The sequence below is a fragment of the Pogona vitticeps genome, chromosome 2 (genome assembly GCF_051106095.1).
Source record: "Pogona vitticeps strain Pit_001003342236 chromosome 2, PviZW2.1, whole genome shotgun sequence".
Taxonomy (NCBI): Eukaryota; Metazoa; Chordata; class Lepidosauria; order Squamata; family Agamidae; genus Pogona; species Pogona vitticeps.
In genome coordinates this window covers 11,077,859-11,099,716 of record NC_135784.1, presented here as the reverse complement: position 1 = coordinate 11,099,716, position 21,858 = coordinate 11,077,859, and the positions used below count along the sequence as shown (strand labels likewise).

The 21,858-nt window shown below is 45.2% G+C and overlaps 1 protein-coding gene and 1 long non-coding RNA gene across 2 annotated transcripts in view; one reads left to right on the top strand and one right to left on the bottom strand.

Moving 5' to 3' along the window:
- The window catches only part of LOC144587445 (uncharacterized), a 76,175-nt gene extending 65,555 nt beyond the window's left edge, over positions 1-10,620 (top strand). The window contains exon 2 of the long non-coding RNA XR_013542603.1: positions 10,169-10,620. This is a non-coding gene — a long non-coding RNA (uncharacterized LOC144587445). The remainder of the gene's footprint in view (positions 1-10,168) is intronic.
- LOC140703761 (uncharacterized) overlaps positions 1-21,858 on the bottom strand; it is a 343,653-nt gene that overhangs the window by 49,471 nt on the left and 272,324 nt on the right. The gene's annotated exons all lie outside the window — the stretch shown is intronic.

Below are 21,858 nucleotides of genomic sequence, written 5' to 3'. Positions count from 1 at the left end.
GTACTGAAGAGGTTGAAATTGACGAATTCTATAAAGACTTACAACACATTCTTGAACTGACACCAAAAAAAGATGTTCTTCTCATAGGGCACTGGAATGCTAAAATAGAGAGTCAAGAGAGAAAAGGAACAACAGGTAAGCTTGGCCCTGGGCAAAGTATAATAGAGTTTTGTCAAGAGAAGAAGCTAAACATCACAAGCACTCTTTTCCAACAACTCAAGAGGAGACTCTACACATGGACCTTGCCAAATGGGCAATACCGAACTCAGATTGATTATGTTCTCCGATCAAAGACTGATCTGTGTCTCTGATCATCAGCTTCTTATACCAAAATTCAAGCTTAAATTGAAGAAAGTAGGAAAAATACTGGGCTAGTCAGGTATGATCTAAACCAAAGTCTTTACACAGTGGAAGTGAAGAAGAGATGTAAGGAACTAGACTGGGTGGACAGAGTGGCTGAAGAACTATGAATGGAGGCTCATAACATTGTACAGGAGGCAGCAACAAAAACCATCCCACAGAAAAAGAAATGCAAGAAAGCAAAGTGGCTGTCCAACAAGGCCTAACAAATAGCAGAGAAGAGAAGGGAAAGAAAATGCAAGGGAGATAGGGAAAGTTACAGGAAATTGAATGCAGACTTCCAAAGAATAGCAAGGAGAGACAAGAGGGGCTTCTTAAACAAACAGTGCAAAGAAATAGAGAATAAGAATAGAAAGGGAAAGCCAGAGATCTGTTCAAGAAAATTGGAGATATTAAAAGAACCTTTTGTGCAAAGATGGACATGATAAAGGACAAAAATGGGAGGGACCTAACAGAAGCGGAAGACATCAAGAAGAGGTGGCAAGAATACACAGAGGAATTATATTAGAAATATTTGGGTCTCTCGGACAACCCAGATGATGTGGTTGCTGACCTTGAGCCAGACATCCTGGAGAGTGAAATCAAGTGGACCTTAGAAAGGGTGGCTAACAAGGCCAGTGGATGTGATGGCATTCCAGCTGAACTATTTAAAATCTGATAGGATGATGCTGTTAAAGTGCTATACTCAATATGCCAGCAAGTTTGGAAAACTCAACAGTGGCCAGAGGATTGGAAAAGATCAGTCTACATCCCAATACCAAAAAATGGCAGTGCTAAAGAATGCTCCAACTACTGTACAATTGCACCCATTTCACACGCTAGGAAGGTTGTACTCAAAATCCCACAAGGCAAGCTTTAGCATTATGTGGACCGATAACTCCCAGAAATACAAGCTGGATTTGGAAGGGGCAGAGGAACTACAAACCAAATTGCTAACATGCGATTATGGATAAAGCCAGAGAGTTCCAGAACAACATCTACTTCTGCTTCATTGACTACGCAAAAGACTTTAACTGTGTGGACCACAGCAAACTATGGCAAGTTTTTTTAAAAAATGGGAGTTCCTCACCATCTTATCTACCTCCTGAGAAATCTATATATGGTACAGGAAGCAACAGTTAAAATGGAATATGGAACTAGCAGAGAGCAAAAATGGTCTGAAGCTCAACATCAAAAAAAAAAAAAAACACCAAGATCATGGCCATTGGTCCCATCATCTCTAGGCAAATGAAAGAGGAAGATAGGGAGGCAGTGAAAGATTTTATTTTCTTGGTCTCCATGATCACTGCAGATAGTGACAGGAGCCACAAAATTAAAAGACGCCTGCTTCTTGGAAGGAAAGTGATGAGAAACCTAGACAGCATCTTTAAAAGCAGAGACATCCCCTTGCCAACAAAGGTCCGCATAGTTAAAGCTATGGTTTTTCCATTAGCGATGTATGGAAGTGAGAGCTGGACCATAAAAGAAGGTTGACTGCTGAAGAATTTATCCTTTTGAATTGTGGTGCTGGAGGAGACTTTTGAGAATCCCCTGGACTGCAAAGAGATCAAACCTATCAGTTCTAAAGGAAATCAACCCCGAGTGCTCACTGGAAGGACAGAGCCTGAAGCTGAGGCTTCAGTACTTTGGCCGGCTTATGAGAAGAGAAATCTCCCTGGAAAAGACTCTGATGTTGGGAAAGTGTGAAGGCAGGAGGAGAAATGGATGACAGTAGGATGGACACTGTCGTTGAAGCAATCAACATAAATTTGACCAAACTCTGGGTGGAAATAGAAGATAGGAGGGCCCTTCACTCCCGGGTTTGTACAAGAGGGATGGGCTTTTATGAATGAATACGGAACCAGACTGGCGGCAAGATAACCTTGAAAAAGGGGCAGAACAGTTTTTAAATTCCAACATATCTCACCCACTCTGGCCGCATTGCACTGGCTGCCCATCCGATTCCGCATCGACTTCAAGGTGTTGATGCTCACGTACAAAGCCCTAAACGGTTTAGGGCCTCGATATTTGGCGGAACGCCTTCTACCACCAAGTTCTACCCGTGTCACTCACGCGACCTAGGAGGTGAGGTTGAGGAGCCTAACGCCGAGGGAGGCCTGGAAGGAGAAGACAAGAAATCGGGCCTTCTCAGCGGTGGCTCCTCGCTTCTGGAACAACCTTCCCCCAGACATTCGCGCGGCCCCCTCGCTGGGTATTTTTAAAAAGCAATTAAAGACAATGATGTTTCGGCAGGCCTTCCCCCCCACCCCCCTTAGCTAATCCTGATTTTCCTTTTTTCTTTTTCTTAGTTTATATTTTTATGGTTGAAAGTTTTCTTCTTTGTAAATTCGTTTTTAGTCATTGTTGTACCCCTGTTGTGAGCCGCCTAGAGTGGTCTATTGACTAGATAGGCGGTGTCACATACAGCACTGATGGTACCTGTCTGTCATGGGTTTGGAGGGAAAGTTCCATCCTATGGGGAGTGGAAGGCTGGACATCAGGGGGAGGAGCTGTACTGTATATATATTTGGAGCTTGTGTGGAGAAGTTGGAGTTGGAGTCTGTGTGTCAGACTGAGTACAACTGTGTGTCAGTTAGTACATACCTGATAGGTTCAGGTTTCTTTATAGGTAGCCAGAACTGATAGGTTCAGGGTCTGTGCTTTACTTTAAAGGGTTCTGTGGGAACCAAACTGTTATTTGTATATGTTTGGGACTTTGCCACGTTACAGTATCTTATTTACTTGATCTTTTATTTACCCTGTTTGTTATTTAAATAAACCTTGTTCTTTTGTTGGTTAAAAATCCATTCCTGCTCTGTGTGACTCCTTATAGGGAATGGTTGGTGGCAGCTTAATTAGAGTGTGGCATACTCCAGTAGGTCTGGGGTTGTCACAGGCGGGATATAAATAAAATAAAATAAAATAAAATAAAATAAAATAAAATAAAATAAATAAATAAATAAATAAATAAATAAATAAATAAATAAATAAATAAATAAAACAGATTCCGTGAGAAAAGTCGACAGGAGACAAGCGGTGTTCATTTCGGGACTCCTCCTCCCTGTGGAATGATGGAGAGGGTAGAGAAGTACAAAATGATGATAGTTTAGGAAGTAGGACTGGGAGCGTGATGGGATGGGATTGTTGGTCCACTGGAGGGAGAAGCAAACAAGCAGCACTTTGTGGGGGACCCCAATGTAGGTGCTTTTAGGCAAATGCCCGAAGTGTCTCAGGAAAGATGGGAGAGCTGGAACAGTTGGAGGGAAGATATAAGATTGATATAGTGGTGGGAATCAGAGAACCAGAGGGATGCTGCAATCCCAAACCATAAACTCTACAGGAGGGATTGGGAGGGGTGTGTTGGAGGTGTAGGTGGGACGTTGTCCCCAACCCCTTGGGTAGCAGACCTTTTCAGACCACGTTTCCTTCGACCGAGTTTCCTGGTTTCATGAAACAGGCTGCAGCAAATACCGATCCGCCGTCGTGGGGGTTCCCAGCCAACCAGAGACCGTGAGCTAAGGATCCCAACTCTTTCTATAATCATCACAAAGCAAGCTTGTTTTCTTCTTTCTGCAGAAGCCTATTCTGCCTTCCTCACGGCCACTCCTTTCGGGAACAAGACCAGTTCGAGCCCCCGCCTGGGTCGAGCACCCTGTTACAGTCCAGACGCCCATCAATTTGAACTGTGGGTCAACCCAGGTCTATGCTGGGTTGATGAGGATCATGAAGGAAGAACCAATGCAGTTAGAATTTACTCAGAAAAAAGGGGCAATGCAGAGCTACGGCAGCGATAGCAAAGGGAATTCCCAGGACTCTAGGGACCCTTGAGTAAACTCTGGGTCACCAGACCCCCCCCCCCAGCAGTGGAAAGGTGAGGCAAGCTTTACAGGAGAGTAGGGCTTGCAGTGAAGGAGAGCTGGAAAAAAGTCCGAATTCAGACAGAAATCTGTCTTACAGAGATGTCCAGTGCTCTGCCTTGCCGGTAATTCTCCTTTCAACCTGCGACCCCAGATTTGGTGGACAAGGTGCTTGATTGCTGTCGGGCCACCTCCTCCTTCTCCCTTGACCCTTGCCCAGCCTGGCTAATCAAAACAGCCAGGCCAGTAACAACAGTATTTTCCACTGAAATAATTAATGGGTCTCCTCAGGAGGGCAAGGCTCCCCTTGCCCTCGAGGAGACACTTATTAGGCCCATTAGGAAGAAACCAAATTTGGCGGCGGATGATATTGGCAATTATAGGCCCACTGCCAATGTTTCCATCCTTAGTAAACTGGTGGAGAGGGTGGTGGCAGACCAGCTTCAGATGCTCTTGGACAAAACCAATGCCCTGGATCCGTTTCAGTCGGGCTTCCAGCCGTGTATGGTACAGAAACGGCACTGGTCACACTGTTGGATGACCTATTGAGGGAGCCGATGGGGGCAAAATTTCCTTGTTGGTCCTCCTTGACATCTCAGCTGCCTTCGATACAGTCAACCATGATATGCTCCTGGGGAGGGCTCTCTCATCTAGGAATCGGTAGCCTGGCGCTTGCCTGGCTCTGATCCTTCTTGGAGGACTGTCCCCAGAGAGTACAACTCAAAAATAATCCCTAGTTAAGTGAAACCCCCGCCCTCCACCCTTGTACAGCAACCAGAAGATGACATAACTGTATTTGAATGAACGTAGATCTTTGAACAGAAAAAAACAACACCTGAAAATAAGCCCTAATGGGTTTTTTGGAGCAAAAGTTAATATAAGGCCCTGTCTTATTTTCGGGGAAACACGGTAGTAATTATGTTGTTGCACATATAAGGTTGATATGGGCTGAAAATGGGATAGCTTGTCAGAGTCATTATCTGTCCGAAAAAATTCCCATCCGTCCAGAACTCCCCTCTCCTTTAGTGCCTCTGTCCATGGAATTTTAGCCAATAATTTCCAAAATTTACAAAAATTGGCTTTCTTGAAGTCTAGAATGCATGTGTGATTACACTTCACTTCCCCTTCCCACTGTGTAATGAATTCCACAAGAGGGTGGTCACTCCCACCTACGGCTCCCACCACTTCATCCTCATTAACAAGGTGGTCCCTGTTGGCGAAGATGAGATCTAAACTAGCTGTCCCCCTTGTTGCTGTTACATACAGCACTGATGTTACCTGTCTGTCATGGGTTTGGAGGGAAAGTTCCATCCTATGGGGAGTGGAAGGCGGGACATCAGGAGGAGGGGCTGTACTGTATAAATATGTGATGCCTGTGTGGTGAAGAGGAGATGCTGAGACAGACTGTGAGACACTGGGTTGGGACGAAGCAGCAGCTGGGGAAGAAGAAGCTGTTGTGGGAGTCTGGGTGTCTGACAGGGTACTACTGTGTGTCAGAGTACCAACCTGATAAGTTCAGGTGTCTGTGGGTTAGCCAGAACTGATGGGTTCAGGGTCTGTGCTTTAAGTTAAAGGTTCTAGGTGAACCAAACTGTATGCTTGTGTGTGTGAGAATAAGCCACGTTACTTTATTTTATTCACCTGATTGTTTTATTTACCCTGTTTGTATTTAAAATAAACCTTATTCTTTTGTTGTTTAAAAATCCATCCCTGGTCTGTGTGACTTATTATAGGGAATGGTTGGTGGCAGCTTAGTAACTGTGTGATAGATCCCAGTAGGTCTGGGTTTGTCACATTGATTGGTGTCCAGCGTGTGGGATACGACTGGTCCAGTTGTCCAGCGGTCCAGCAAAGCCTTGGCAGGTGTGCCCAGAGCAAGGGGGGTCTAGTCAGGGACAGTCTGAGGCGCGTAGGTAATCTTCTAGGTGTACCTCACGGGGAGGTGCGCTAGTAGAAGAACGTGCCAACTGGGGAGACTTAGATTAAGGTGCTCTGAGGCAGCCTAGTTTTGGCGGGAAAAGCTGAGGAAAAACTGCGTAGCAACAGCGAGCTAGCTTGCCAGCTGAGAGGCCCAGCAGAGGAGGGTAGGCTCTGACTCGATACTGTTGCAACTTTAGTGCTGAAGAACAGCAGCAATCTCTAGGGAGAGCTGGTTCTGAGGTAAAAGGAAAAAAGTGGTCGTTTTATTTTGAGGCTTGACTTTTTAAAGCAGCCTGTTCTGAGGGGGGGTATGCCCTTGACTCGAAGCCAAGTAGCAGACATGAGTGAGGTGAAAGACCCCCAGATTGACCAAGGTTCTGAGGATGAATTTGGCTCAGTGCAAGGTGACAGCACAGGAGAGCAGGACCCAGAACTCAGAAAAATGCTCCTAGCCCAACAGCATGAACTGAGGGTGAGGGAAATGGAAATCAGAAGAAAAGAAAGAGCTGAAATCAGTCAGGCAGAGGCAGATGCCAAGAAAAGGGGAATGGACATGAGGATCAAACAGATGGAACTGAAACTCCAAATTAGAATGGTACAATTAGAATTGAAGTTCCTAAATAAGTTCATTAACAATTTATCAGTGGAAGAAATGTCAAAGAAAGAAAAGTATGAGGCTCAGGCCAGACAAAGGGAGCAAGATCTTGAAAAATATAATCAGCAAAAAGACATTAAATTAAAAGAAATCAGAGATAAGACGGAAGAAAAAGTAAAAGAGATAAAAGCTAGGGCTGAGGAAGAAATTTTACAGATCAGGGCTGAGTTTGAGGCCAAGCAAAAGGAGCTGGATTTGAGAATAAAAGGAAAAAGCCAGCAAGGGGGAGGGGCCCATGGTGAAGGGAAGCCCTCAGACATGAAACTAAGACCTCAGATTTTGGAGGGAAAACCAAAACAAGATGAGAGAGAATCAAAATACACCAGAAAATGCTATTTCTGTCAGGGAAAGGGTCATCTAATCTCAGAGTGTCAGAAATTAAAGCAGCTAAAAGGAATGGTGCCTCAGGATTCTAGTGGGACCAAGCCAAAAGCTGTGTTCTGTGTCCAGAAAGAGCAAGGCTCATTCTCACTGAGGGAGCCGGTTGCCATGACTGCTCAGTCTGGAACAGCTACCTCTGCTGATCAGGCTGAGGAAAATGGTCCTCTTGTGGAGGTAAAGCGCTGCTTGCTGGTGAAAACAGATTCTCAGTTGTTTGAGACAGCAGGGGTGGACGTAGGAATACTTGACCGTCAGTATAGGGGGCTGCGGGACACTTGTTCCCAGGTAACCCTGTGCCATCCAGATATCATCCCTAGGGAGTTTATAATCCCAAATGAGAGCATGAAGGTGGCAGGGATTGAGGGGCAGGTAATCTCTCTGCCAGTAGCAGAGGTACCTGTCAACTTTCAAGGCTGGAGGGGAGATTGGCGGCTAGCGATTTCATCGACTCTGCCAGCAGCCGTGCTCGTGGGAAATGACCTGGCTGAACATGTGAAACGGGTGCTAGTGATTACACGCTCACAAGCCACCACGGGGACAGTTCAGGGGGGTAATGATGAGCCAGAGGCGGAAGCAGAGGGGAGTTCAGAAGCTGTGGTGGAAACCTTAACCACAGACAGCAGATTTGGACAGGAGCAAAAGGCAGACGCCACTCTCCAAAAGTGTTTTGAACAGGTGACTGACGCCCAGCTAACACCTGAAACCCCAGTGAGATTTCTGGAGAAGAAGGGGATTTTATATAGAAAAACCCTGAGGAATATCTCAAAAGGGGGAGATGGGATCAGAAGTCAGCTGGTGGTACCTGAAAAGTATCGCCCCATGATCTTACAAAGGGGGCACTCTGACATGTTTGCTGCACACTTAGGGGTGAAAGGGCCCCTTGCTTTGATCAAGCAAGATGGGGAGCAGATCACCCAGGATGACCCACAAGACGTTGTGACTTACATAGACACCTTGATGAATGACCTAAGGAGAAATCTAGAGCTGGCAGCAGAAAACCTGCAAGCTCAGAAGGTCAGACAGAAAACATGGTATGACCACAAAGCTAGAGAGAGGCACTTTGACCCAGGGGAGGAAGTGCTTTGGCTTAGGCCCTGCAGAGAGAATAAGCTGCAGCTCAAATGGGCAGGACCATATAGGGTCATTTCCAAGATGTCAGATCTGAACTACCTAATAGAGCAGGAGGAGAACCAAGCAAGGAGGGTGGTTCATGTGAATGCCCTAAAACCCTACTACAGAGGGGAACAGAGGGTTCTATTTGCTATGAAAGCAGCTGAGAGTGAGGAAGCTGAATTACCCTTCTGGGAGGGTAGAGGGGAAGTAAAATACAACCCAGAGGAGGTAAAGATCAGTCCTGCACTCACCCAAGACCAGCAGCAAGAACTAAAAATGCTGCTTAGTAAATATCAACAGGTGTTTTCCAACAAGCCGGGGATAGTGAAGGGAGTGATGCATCGGATCCACACAGGGGATGCACCCCCGCAGGCAGTATCCCCATACCGAGTAACGGGACCCTATAGGGACAAGGTGCGGAAGGAGCTGGAAGAGATGCTGAGGGAGAACATAATCGTCCCCTCTTCTAGTCCTTGGTCCTCTCCGATAGTCCTTGTGGACAAGCCTGATGGGAGCATTAGGTTTTGTGTTGATTACAGGAAATTAAACCGTGTAACCACTCCTGATGCCTACCCAATGCCCAGGCTAGACAACCTGATTGAAACCATAGGGGGTTGTCGGTTCATCTCATCATTGGACCTGGTAAAGGGATATTGGCAATTAAGAATTGATCCCAGGGATCAAGAAAAGACTGCCTTTTGCAGCCCTTTTGGTCTCTATGAGTTTCGAGTCCTGAGCTTTGGTCTCAGAAATGCACCAGCCACATTCCAAAGGCTGATGGACCAGACCTTGGCAGGGCTCAGTGACTTTACAGTGGCCTACATTGACGACATAGGGATCTTCAGTAATACCTGGGAAGATCACCTGATACACCTGGAGTTAGTGCTGCAGAGGTTAAGTGCAGCAGGGCTAACAGTAAAGGCCAGCAAGTGTCAGCTGGGTAGCCCAGAAATAAAATACTTGGGTCACATGGTAGGGGGAGGAGTGATAAAACCCCTGGAGGCCAAAATAGAAGCTGTTCGTGATTGGCCTAGACCCAACACCAAGAAAAAAGTCAAATCATTTCTTGGGTTGGTGGGCTACTACAGAAAGTTCATCCCGAGGTTTAGCGAGATTGCGGCTCCGCTGACCGATCTGACGAGGAAGAAGGCTGATGACCGCATCCCGTGGACCAGCGACTGTGAGGCGGCGTTCCAGAGGTTGAAGGAGGCGTTAATCAACTATCCAGTCCTGCGTGCTCCAGACTTCGACCGGGAGTTCATCATCTACACCGATGCGTCTAACAGCGGGGTAGGAGCAGTTCTGTGCCAGGAGGAGGAGAATGGTGACCAGCATCCAGTGTCCTACCTGAGTAGGAAACTTCAAAAAGGTGAGAGACATTTGGCAACCGTGGAGAAGGAGTGTTTGGCCATAGTCTACGCGATCCAGAAGGCCAAGCCTTACATCTGGGGAAGACATTTTGTTCTGTGTACTGACCATTCACCACTGCAATGGTTAAAGACAATGAAAACCCACAATAGCAAACTTATGAGGTGGGCTTTAAACCTACAGGACTATGACTTTGAAGTGAAGGTGGTCAGAGGGTCTGTGAACTGTGTTGCTGACGCCTTATCAAGAAGACCTGAAGAATGAAGACGGCGAAAGAAACATGGACTATGTGTATATAATGATGACAAAAAGTTAAATGTACCTGGTTTTGAATTTGGTTTGTATGAATAAAGGTAAATGGATGTACTGTATATGGTAAATGTTTAAATGCCTAATTGCTATGGTTAACTTAGAATGTAAGTATGAGTAAGTATAATATGGTATGTATAACTGTTGTTGTATGTTTTATTCAGGTTGTTTTTTGGTGAAAAGCACGTTAGCTTTCCCCCTACAAAACAACTTATAAAGAGGGGAGGTGTTACATACAGCACTGATGTTACCTGTCTGTCATGGGTTTGGAGGGAAAGTTCCATCCTATGGGGAGTGGAAGGCGGGACATCAGGAGGAGGGGCTGTACTGTATAAATATGTGATGCCTGTGTGGTGAAGAGGAGATGCTGAGACAGACTGTGAGACACTGGGTTGGGACGAAGCAGCAGCTGGGGAAGAAGAAGCTGTTGTGGGAGTCTGGGTGTCTGACAGGGTACTACTGTGTGTCAGAGTACCAACCTGATAAGTTCAGGTGTCTGTGGGTTAGCCAGAACTGATGGGTTCAGGGTCTGTGCTTTAAGTTAAAGGTTCTAGGTGAACCAAACTGTATGCTTGTGTGTGTGAGAATAAGCCACGTTACTTTATTTTATTCACCTGATTGTTTTATTTACCCTGTTTGTATTTAAAATAAACCTTATTCTTTTGTTGTTTAAAAATCCATCCCTGGTCTGTGTGACTTATTATAGGGAATGGTTGGTGGCAGCTTAGTAACTGTGTGATAGATCCCAGTAGGTCTGGGTTTGTCACAGTTGCCTCTTCCAATTTCTGGACCATGAAATTGTCTGCACGGCCAGAAAGGAATTTGTTGGGCCTTGTGCTCTTGGCAGAGTCTAACAACCATCATATACCGGGATAAATGAAATCTCCCATTACTTCTGCATCTTTCCCTGTTCAATGTGTGGCCATCTGCTCCAGGAAGGCTTGAGACTATCTGTGCATGGACCAAACCGGGGAGTGACAATTGCATCCAGGCAGGGAAGTTAGCAGATCGTTTAAGAGGGAAGTGGATTGGAACTCGGGCACCTTCAGGTTCACCATTGACAGCGTTGTGTCCAGCATAACGCCCAGGATGCGTTGGGAACCACACAAAGCACGGACATCAGGGGCTCCCAGTTGGAGGACGTCCATCTTGTTTGGGTTCAGCCTTGGACTATTGTCCCCTTAATATTCCCACTGAAGGAGAAGGTGGGAACAGAAATGACGTTATCTATTAATCAATTATCATAAGAGTCCAAATTAGAGGTGGATGGCGCAAAGCAAAATTCCCCAGTCTGGCTTGTCTGTTGAGGTGGAACAAGAAGGGAACCTTGAAAGGGAACCCCCACAACCCAAATCAGGATGACCAAGGTTTGCCTTTTATCAACAGGACCTGCACTAAGGTGAGCATGGGGTTTTGGGTGAGCAGGATTGAGATTTTTTCTAAAAAAACTCTACACCTAAGTAAGATGAAAGAAAACTATCTCCCCAACGACCACCACTCTGCACATGTTCAAAGAGGAAGTGTGGGGTTGTGGATGGTATACCACACTGGAAACCAGGAGACCTGGATTCAAATCCCTGCTGGGCCAGGAAAACTGAGGGAAGAGAGTGGCTGGCAAGGCTACTTAAGCCACCTCTTGAAATCTCACTTACCTTGCAAATGTTGGAAGGATCTGGGATTTGTTTTTTCGGTTTTGGTCCTAAAAACAGCAAAGATAACTCAGCTCAGTCTCACCCCTTCCTAGAAGAAAAGAAAAAGATCAGCCTGGAGGATTCATGGATAACGTAAATAAAAAATGTTTCCTTACAGGATGTGCCTTTGTCATGTTTATATTGAATGGGGCTCCATCCTCATCCCTCTCCCTTCTTCAGACAGCAGAACAAGAGGAATAGGAAGTAAGGAAGTAAGGAAGTAAGGAAGTAAGGAAGTAAGGAAGGAAGGAAGGAAGGAAGGAAGGAAGGAAGGAAGGAAGGAAGGAAGGAAGGAAGGAAGGAGCATCTCATGCCAGGCTCTGAGATAAAACCTCCATCATCCCAGTGAGGAGGGGGCAACAGCAGGAATCCAGAGAGCAACAGGGCATGCTTCCTGCTGACACATATGATGAAAGCAGCAGCAAAAAAGATTGTTTTTCTCCCACAATTTACTTAAAGTATTTTTGCCTCACCTTTCTCATTATAAAGGACCCAAGGCAGCTTACTTTCATCAGTAAAAGATAACATTTAAAAGTGAAAAACAGCAAGACTACAAATCTTTTAAAAAATCAGAACAATACTACACCACAAATGGAAAACAAAATCAACACCAGAGCCCATGTGATGTAGTGGACCAAGGGTTGGACTAGGTCTTGGGAGACCTGGGTTCAAATCCCTACAGCCATGGAAGCTGACTTGAAGGTTGGGAAGAAGGGTGAACCCCTCCTTGAGCAGCTCACATAACTAAAGGACCAACTTATGCAGGGCGACGTAGGGTTGGGACCTGGGTTCAAAAGTCCTCTCAACCAAGGAAACTGATGGGGGTGGGTTAGCAATGGTGGACATCTCGTTAATCATCTCTCACAGATCCCTGTTCATCAATTATCATCAGAGTCCGAAGTAAAGTTGGATGATGCAAAGCAAAATCCCCCAGTCTGGCTTGTCTGTTAAGGGGGAAGAAGAAGGGAGCCTTGAAGGGGAAACCCCCACAAACCCCAAATCAAGATGACCAAGGTTTGCCTCTTATCAAGAGGTTTGGGGTGAAGAAACAAAGAAAACCATACCATCAAAAAGGAACACTTTGCACATGTTCAAAGAGGGAGTGTGGTGTCGTGCACTGCAGGACTCTCCACTTTTCCCTCCTTTATTCCATCTGCTCTGTTTCGCCTTTATTACCTCACATTTCTCTCTTTTTTCATGAATAGGATTCCAACTGCAATACAAGATCAAAGCCTCGACTGCCTCTTCCTTCAGGGTCCTCCTCGGCCCAGCGCAGATGAGGAAATCCTGATTCTAGGCAGGGCTAAATATCCCTTAGAGCAGTGGTTCTTAACCTTTGTTACTCGGATGTTTTTGAACTGCAACTCCCAGAAACCCCAGCCAGCAGCGTGGGCGTGCCATGATGATCAAAGCCTGTTACCAGTGTGGGTCCAAAAATCATTTGCAAAAAGATTGTTTGAGAGGAGAGACGTTTCCAAACAGAAAGGATTCCAAGGCAGCAGTTTGCAGGCGCTCTGCAGAGAGCAGCAGCAAGAGATCGGTCTCTCTTGTCAGCAGAAAAACAACAGATAACTACAAGGACACTCACACAACTGAATGGCTAATTGACTCAGGGGCCGTAAATTATTTGACTAACAATGTAGAGATGTTTTGTTTTCTAGGAAAGACGGAGCTGAAGAATGTGACGCTGGCAAATGGACAAAAAGCAGACGTAACAGGAGAAGGGAGAGTGTTTGTTCCCAGTCTGAAGTTGGAGATAAGTAACGTGTTACTTACACCCACAATTGATTATAATATTCTAAGTGTGTCAGCACTCGATAAACAGGGGTTTTGTGTAATGTTTGAAAAAGGAGAATGTATACTTAACAAAGTAGTGGCCAGAGCGAAGCAAGAGGGCAATTTATACATATTAAAAGGCCAAACACACAGAGACACACACATGGTACACAGAAATGAACCCCAACATGACAATTGTATACACTTATTACATAGAAGACTGGGTCATGTAAACTTTAAGACAGTGCAAAAAATGGAAAATATGGCTAGAGATGTGAACATAAGAGACTGTAAGAATTACCTGGACTGTCAAATTTGTAAGCAAAGCAAAACACAAGTTGCCCCAAAAGGGAGACAGAGTACCAGAGAGACAAATAGACCATTTGAATTGGTACATGCTGATCCAATAGGGCCATTTCCACCTTCATTAGGAAAAGCAAAATTTGCACTGGTAATTGTGGATGATTATACACGATTTTCGTTTTGTTTCACACTGAAATCCAAAACAGAAGTTTTTCAAACATTTAAGAATTGGCTTAGATCTATTGAGCGGCGCTTTGGCCACCAGGTGGCGCAATTGCAGACTGACCGAGGTACAGAGTTTACAAATACACAATTCCAGAGGTGGTCAGAATCCACAGGAATCAGACATAGAAAAACAAGCCATTATAGTCCATTTCAGAATGGAGTGGCGGAGCGAAGGAATGGGGTGCTCCAGAACATGAAAGATGCACTGCTGGCTGACGCAGGGTTGCATCATGCGCTGTGGGCCGAAGCTTTGAAAACTGCAAATTTTTTAATTAACAGAATTTGGTCATCCTCGATAGATCAAACCCCATATTATTTACTGTTTGGTAAGAAACCTTGTTTGAAGTATTTAAGAGTGTTTGGATGTACCGCTTGGGTACATGTGCCAAAGCAACTCAGGAGAAAAGGTCAAGCGAAAACAAAGAAAATGAGGCTCCTGGGTTATGAGCCTAGCTCAAAGGCGTATAGATTTCTAGATGGTGATAGAAGCGTTGTAATTTCTAGGTCTGCCAGTTTCAATGAGGGGGAGAACTGGGACAAAGTACACGCAAATTCACAATGATACATTCCACTGAGTAAAAAAAAGAAGAGGTCAGTCTAGACAGAAAGAAACACATGAGCAAGACACAAGGTCCTCTGCTGATGAAAATGGAGAAGATGAAGATGGAGAAGTTATTGAAGAATACGAAGAACACGAAGAAACACACGCTAGCGAGGTTAGTGAGACAGAGGCGCAGACAGAAACACAAGGTCCCAGAAGGTCCCAAAGGACAAACAAGGGTATACCACCCAAGAGGTTTGGAATGGGTGGTGTGAGAGTGTGTCATGTTTATATAGAACCAAAAAATTACAAAGAAGTTTTAGAACTTCCTGCTTTTGAAAAAAGAAAATGGTTAGGGACCATGGATGAGAAAATGTAATACATGAAGAAATGAAAGGTGTTCACAGATGCAAAGGTGCATACAGAACACACAGAGGTTACAGGTAACAAATATGTGTTAAAATTAAAAGTTAAAAAAATAATGTGTAAATGTGTTGGGATTATGCTGTGTTCGTCATCGTTCCACTGCCTAAAAAGTTGCCTACAAACAGTCCGAATGACTACAGGCCGGTGGCACTAACTTCAATCTTAATGAAGTGCTTTGAGCAGTTAGTTCGGAAATATATTATCTCCTGCCTTCCTCATCCCTTTGATGGGCTTCAGTTTGCTTATAAAGAAAATAGATCAACCGAGGATGCAATCAATACTGTGCTTTATATGGCTTTATCCCACTTGGAAACACAAGGGAATTATGTAAGAATGCTGTTCGCGGACTTTAGCTCTGCTTTTAACACCATTATACCCCACAGATTAATAGACAAACTTAAAGATCTTGATTTTCCAGATTCTATCTGTCTGTGGATTTTGGATTTTTTAACAAATCATCCACAAAGGGTTAAACTGAATGACTACATCTCTACTGACAAGATACTCAGCACTGGCACTCCACAAGGCTGTGTCCTTAGTCCACTACTGTTCTCCATTTATTCATCGGATTGCACCAATAACCATCCCAGTAATAGGATTATCAAATTTGCAGACGATACTACACTAGTAGGACTTATCTCTGGGGATGATGAGTCTGCGTATCGGGACGAGGTATTACAGCTATCCCGCTGATGCAAAAAAAACAATCTTTTATTTAACATCCAAAAAACCAAGGAATTCATAGTGGACTATAGGAAAAAAAGAGCAGACATTCAGCCACTGTATATAGATGGAGTTTGTGTGGAACAGGTGGTTGAATGTAAGTTTCTTGGGACTATCATAACAAATGACCTGACTTGGAGTGCAAACACCGCTGCATTAATCAGGAAGGCACAACAACGGTTGTATTTTCTAAGGATTCTTAGAAAGCAACAATTGACTGAGAGTTTGTTAATCACCTTCTATCGGAGTTCGATTGAGAGCATATTATCCTACTGTCTCTGTGTATGGTTCACGAGCTGCACAGTGGCAGAGAAAAAGGCAATTCAAAGGGTGATTAAGACGGCCCAAAACATCATTGGCTGTTCACTCCCCTCTTTGGAAGAATTGTATAAGAACAGATGTAAGAGGAAGATATCTAACATACTGAAAGACTCCTCTCATCCGGGATATCAGCTCTTTAAACTATTACCATCAGGAAGGAGATTCAGGGTATTGAAAGCAAGGACAAGCAGATTCAAGAACAGTTTTTACCCAAGTGCAGTATTGAGTTTAAATGTGGGGCCATAGGTTTTTGGTGGATTTTAATTGCTGAGAGAAAACGGGGTATCTATATTTGGATGGTGAAAGTTGTGTATATTTTAACTTTTTTTGTAGTGTTGTCCAGTTTTACCTTGGGGAAGAGCACCTCATTTCGTTGCACCCACTTGTGAGCGCAATGACAAATAAATTTCTTATGTCTTATGTCTTACGTCTTATATGTTTCATTAACAAGCTGCCATTATGTGCAGATGAGAGAAAAGCTGAATCATCCTAAGATGATGCAATGAGGTGAAACCTGAAAGAGCCCAGGTGCAGAGATGAGGTCACCTGGAACCCGATTGGACTGGACAGAGACAAGATTATGTATAAATATGGACTGTGTCTGTAGAATGTTCTTTTCTTCTGATGTGATTTTCTGCCACGCATGCTGTCGGACTGTGTGAAGACTTCTAGATGTGCTGTAGAGACCTGCCTGTATATAAGTGTACATATATGTAAATATAACCGTCAAAGAAGAGCTGGTAAAGTGTCTTCATTTACTCTGCGCCAGAAGCGTAACAGAAAATTTAAGAAAATGTAAACTAATGCACACTGGGGCATAAAATCAAATCTTTTTTTTCATGAGCTAATGGGTTCTGAACGGTCTGTGATGGATCAGAAAAGAGATCTTGGTGTGCTGGTGGACAGCTCGATGTAGGTGTCCACCCAGTGTGTGGGAGCAGTGAAAAAGGCCAATTCGATGGATCTAAGGATCATCCTAAGGATCCTATTTCTTCATCAAGCGTGTTGTTAGTCTTTAGAACTGCTTGCGATAGGATGTGGTGATGACATCTGGCCTAGATTATCTCCCCAATGCTATTTAACATCTACATGAGGCCGCTGGGAGGGGTCATCAGGGGGTGTGGGGTCATGTATCATCAGTACGCTGATGACACCCAGCTCTACATCTCCTTTTTACCAACCGCAGGAGATGCCGTCCTGTCCCTTCAGCGCTGCCTGGGGACCGTACTGCAATGGATGCAGGAGAACGGGCTCAGGCTGAACCCAGACAAGACGGAGGTACTGAGGGTGGGTGCTCCCACAGCTGGGGATTTGGAAAACTCCCTCTCTTTTGGGGGGGTGACTCTGCCTGCCAGGGATGTGGTTCGCAGCTTGGGGATCCACCTGGACCCGGCGCTCTCCATGGAATTTCAGGTGGCGTTGGTGGTCCACACCGCCTTTTTTCACCTAAGGCGGATAGCCCAGCTGCGGTCCTACCTTGATGTGGGGGCGCTCACTACCTTGGTGCATGCACTCATAATCTCGAGATTAGACCACTGTAACGTGCTCTACGTGGGGCTACCTTTGAGGCTGCTGCGGAAACTACAGGTGGTGCAGAATGCGGCGGCCAGACTACTTAGTGGTGTGAAAAAAACCCAACATATATCACCCACTCTTGCCGCTTTGCATTGGCTGCCCATCCAATTCCGCAACTACTTCAAAGTGTTAATGCTCACGTACAAAGCCCTAAACGGTTTAGGGCCTCGATACTTGGCAGAACGTCTACTCCCACCAAGGTCTACCCGTGTCACTTGTGCAATCCAGGAGGTGAGGCTAAGGAGCCTAACGCCGAGGGAGGCCTGGAAGGAAAAGACAAGAAATCGGGCCTTCTCGGCAGTGGCTCCTCGCCTCTGGAACAATCTCCCTCCTGAGATTCGCAGGTCTCCCGCACTGGGTATCTTTAAGAAGCAATTGAAGACATGGATGTTTGGGCAGGCCTTTCCATCACATTCCTCTTGACCTCCCTCTTTCTTCTTTACTGTTTTTGTTTTCCATTTCGTGTAATGTATTGTAGTGTTTTTATTAATTAGAATTGTCTATTTATATTGTTATTGTATCATTTTACTGTTGTTAGCCACCTAGAGTGCTCCTCACTGACCAGACAGGCGGGGTATAAATTAAATAAAATAAATAAATAAATAAATAGATGCCTCAAAAAGGGGGATTGGAGAGATTTTTAGAAGAAAAGGAAATCAGAGGTTACCAGCCATGATAGGTAAAGGTAAAGGTTCCCCTTGACAATTTTTGTCCAGTGGTGTTCAACTCTAGGGGGCGGTGCTCATCCCCGTTTCCAAGCCATAGAACCAGCGTTTTGTCCGAAGACAATCTTCCATGGTCACATGGCCAGTGCGACTTAGACACGGAACGCTGTTACCTTCCCACCGAGGTGGTCCCTATTTATCTACTCTCATTTACATGCTTTCGAACCGCTAGGTTGGCAGGAGCTGGGACAAGTGACGGGAGCTCACTCCGTCACGTGGATTTGATCTTACAACTGCTTGGTCTTCTGATCCTTCAGCACAGGCTTCTGCGGTTTAGCCCACAGCGCCACCACGTCCCTCTCCCAGCCATGATGGGGAGGTATAATCTCAAGGTTTAAAAGAAAGGTACCTCAAAAGGCCAGTGGTGGCACTGCGGGTTAAACCACAGAAGCCTCTGTTCTGCAAGGTCAGAAGACCAGCAGTCGTAAGATCGAATCCTTGTGACAGAGTGAGCTCCCATCGCTTGTCCAGCTCTTGCCAACCTAGCAGTTCAAAAGCATGTAAAAATGCAAGTAGATAAATAGGTACCACCTTGGTGGGAAGGTAACAGCATTCCTTCTCTAGTCGCACAGGCCACGTGACCACGGAAACTGCCTTCGGAGAAATGCTGGCTCTATGGTTTGGATGAGCACCGCGCCCTAGAGTCGGACATGACTGGACTAAATGTCAAGGGGAACCTTTACCTTATCTCAAAAAGGCCAGATGCAGGGAAGGGGTCTCGGGAGAAAGGTCTCTCTTCGTCTCATGTGGTTTCAAAGGCATCAGGTAGAGCCAATGTGAGATAGAGGAATTTGGATGACATGGGTTCTTGGCCTGATCCAGCAGGGCTCTTCTGTTAATGGCGTTATATTATTTATTTATTTATTCATTCATTCATTCATTCATTCGATTTTTACCCCACCCCTCTAGACAACGTCTAGTCAGGGTGGCTTACATAGGTTAAAACACATTAAAACAGCGTATAAATAACATATGTAGTACAATTATTATAATTAACATTATCCAAGATGGCAAAAGTAAAAAAACAGGAAAAAGAAAAAATTACTTAGTTGACTGGGGGGAAGGCCTGTTCGAATAACCAGGTTTTTATATTATATTATATTATATTATATTATATTATATTATATTATATTATATTATATTATATTATATTATATTATATTATATTATATTATATTATATCTCCAGAGGCAACAGCCTCTCAACAGGCAAAAGCTGCCAGCCTTCCACTCCACCCCAAAGAAAAGATGACATGGGTAAGGGTTCTGATGCCACCACAATGCCTATGGAGGGGGAGACAGCAGAGGGCTGAAGGATGCTGTTTCTCAGGCTTTGACATCCTTCACAGTCAAACACAAGGAAGGGGGAAGAAGCTGATGTGTGACACCTTTTCTGAAGAGGGACATGGATGTATTCTCTACGCCTCTGGGGTTCATAGCCCTAAAAATAAAGGGGAAAAAGTTCTCGCCTCCTTTGTTGGGTAGGGCCGATGGGCCACTTATTCACTTTCCTCCTTTGCTTTCTTTTCCAGCGGTTAGCAGAGTGTTTTGTTTTGTATTTAAATTGAAAACTACAGATGCCCAGTAGCCCCATTTCAAGATGATGAGAGGGACTTCCAGTAAAATAGATTCAGCATTTTTGTTCGTTTTGTTTTTACATCGAAAATTGCAAATGCCCAGTAACCCCTTTCAAGATGATTACAACATAAAGATTGATTCTTTCACTAGTTGTGCTAAAAGAAGATCGGACAAGAATGAAGGGAGTGTGTTTCCTCATTTCATTTATTTCAATGGGTTTGATCAAAGCCCTACTAACCGAATGAAGCAGCAACAGCGACAGAAGGAGAAGGAGAAACCAGAATACCGGCCGGGGTCAAAGTGATGGAGGATTTTTAATTCTCCAGCTAATTCTTGGATCATGGGGTTTGGGGTGAGCAGGATTGAAATCTTTTAAAAAAATACACTTAAGTAAAATGCAAAGAAAACTATACTGTCAAATAGGAACACTTTGCACACGTTCAAAGAAAAAGTGTGGTGTCATGGATGGAGTACCAGACTGGAAACCAGGAGACTTGGATTCAAATCTTTGCTGGGCTGGGGAAACTGAGAGGAGAGAGGGTGGTTGGCAAGGCTACTTAAGCCACCTCTTGAAATCTCACTTACCTTGCAAACGTTGGAGGGATCTGGGGTTTGGTTCTTTGTATTTGGTGCCAAAAATAGCAAAGACAACTCAGCTCAGTCTCACCCCTTCCTAGGAGAAAAGGAAAAGAAAAACATCAGCCTGGAGGCTTCATGGATAAAGCAAAGCAAAAAATCTTTCCTTGGCGGATGTGCCTTCGTCATGTTGATGTTGAACGGGGTCACATCCCCATCTCTCTCTCTCTCTCTTCTTCAGGCAACAGAACAAGAAGAACAGAAAGGCAGGCAAGAAAGAAACCACAGGAAGGAAGGAAAGAAGGAAGGAAGGAAGGAAGGAAGGAAGGAAGGAAGGAAGGAAGGAAGGAAGGAAGGAAGGAAGGAAGGAAGGAAGGAAGGAAGGAAGGAAGGAAGGAAGGAAGGAAGGAAGGAAGGAAGGAAGGAAGGAAGGAAGGAAGGAAGGAAGGAAGGAAGGAAGGAAGGAAGGAAGGAAGGAAGACAGACTGAAAGGAGGGAGGGAGGAGCATCTCTTGCTGGGCTCTGAGATAGAAGGTCCCCCGTCCCAGCGAGGAGGGGGCAACAGCAGGGAACCGGAGAGCAACAGGACCTGCGATGAAAGCAGCAGTAAACAACAGTGTCCTTCATCGGCTTGTGGCCAGGCAGCTTGCTCTCCTCTTGGGTGAGGAAGGTCCTTTTGGGCGTCCGCTTCCAGAACAGGCCGGTCTCATCACAGTTGAAAACCTGCTCTGGAAGGTAGCCCTCTGTGGTTACGACCTCGAGGAACTCCACAGCAAAGTCCTCTGCAGCAGTGGTGTCTGAGCTCGCTGCCTCTCCGTGTCTAACCACACTGTGGATGCCAGATCTTGCCTTGAATTGTTCAAACCAGCCTCTGCTGGCCTTGAACTCCTCAGGCTCAGCTGATGTTCCGGGCTGCTCTGCCATGAGGTCGGCGTACAAGGACCTGGCCTTTTCACAGATCACAGCCTCAGTGACCGTGTCCCCTCCACGCTGCTTCTCCTCCATCCAGATCACCAGGAGCTTCTCCACCTCCTCCAGGACAGCTGGACGGTTCCTGGCGATCCTTGTGACACCCTTGGCGGCATCCATTGAAAGGATCTTGTCACGCTTGGCCACGATGGTGCCGATGGTCGATGCATTGCGCCCGTACTCCCGGGCGAGGTACGCAATGCGTCTCCCCTCATAGTATTTACGAATGATCTCCTTCTTCATTTCAAGTGTGACCTTCTCCCTGGTCGGCTTACCAACCTGGGCAGAAGCAGTCTTCTTTGGACCCATGTCCAACGCTGTAGCTATGTTAAATGAAAAAAAAAAACAGTCAGTGATGTACATCTGCCTCACCTTCCCACACCTGGCCAAAACTGCCCTGGACAGGCAAGTAGCAGTTTTGGCACACACACATGCACCACAACCTGGGGGGGGGGGGAAGAAATAAACCCTTACCTACCTCAGGATCA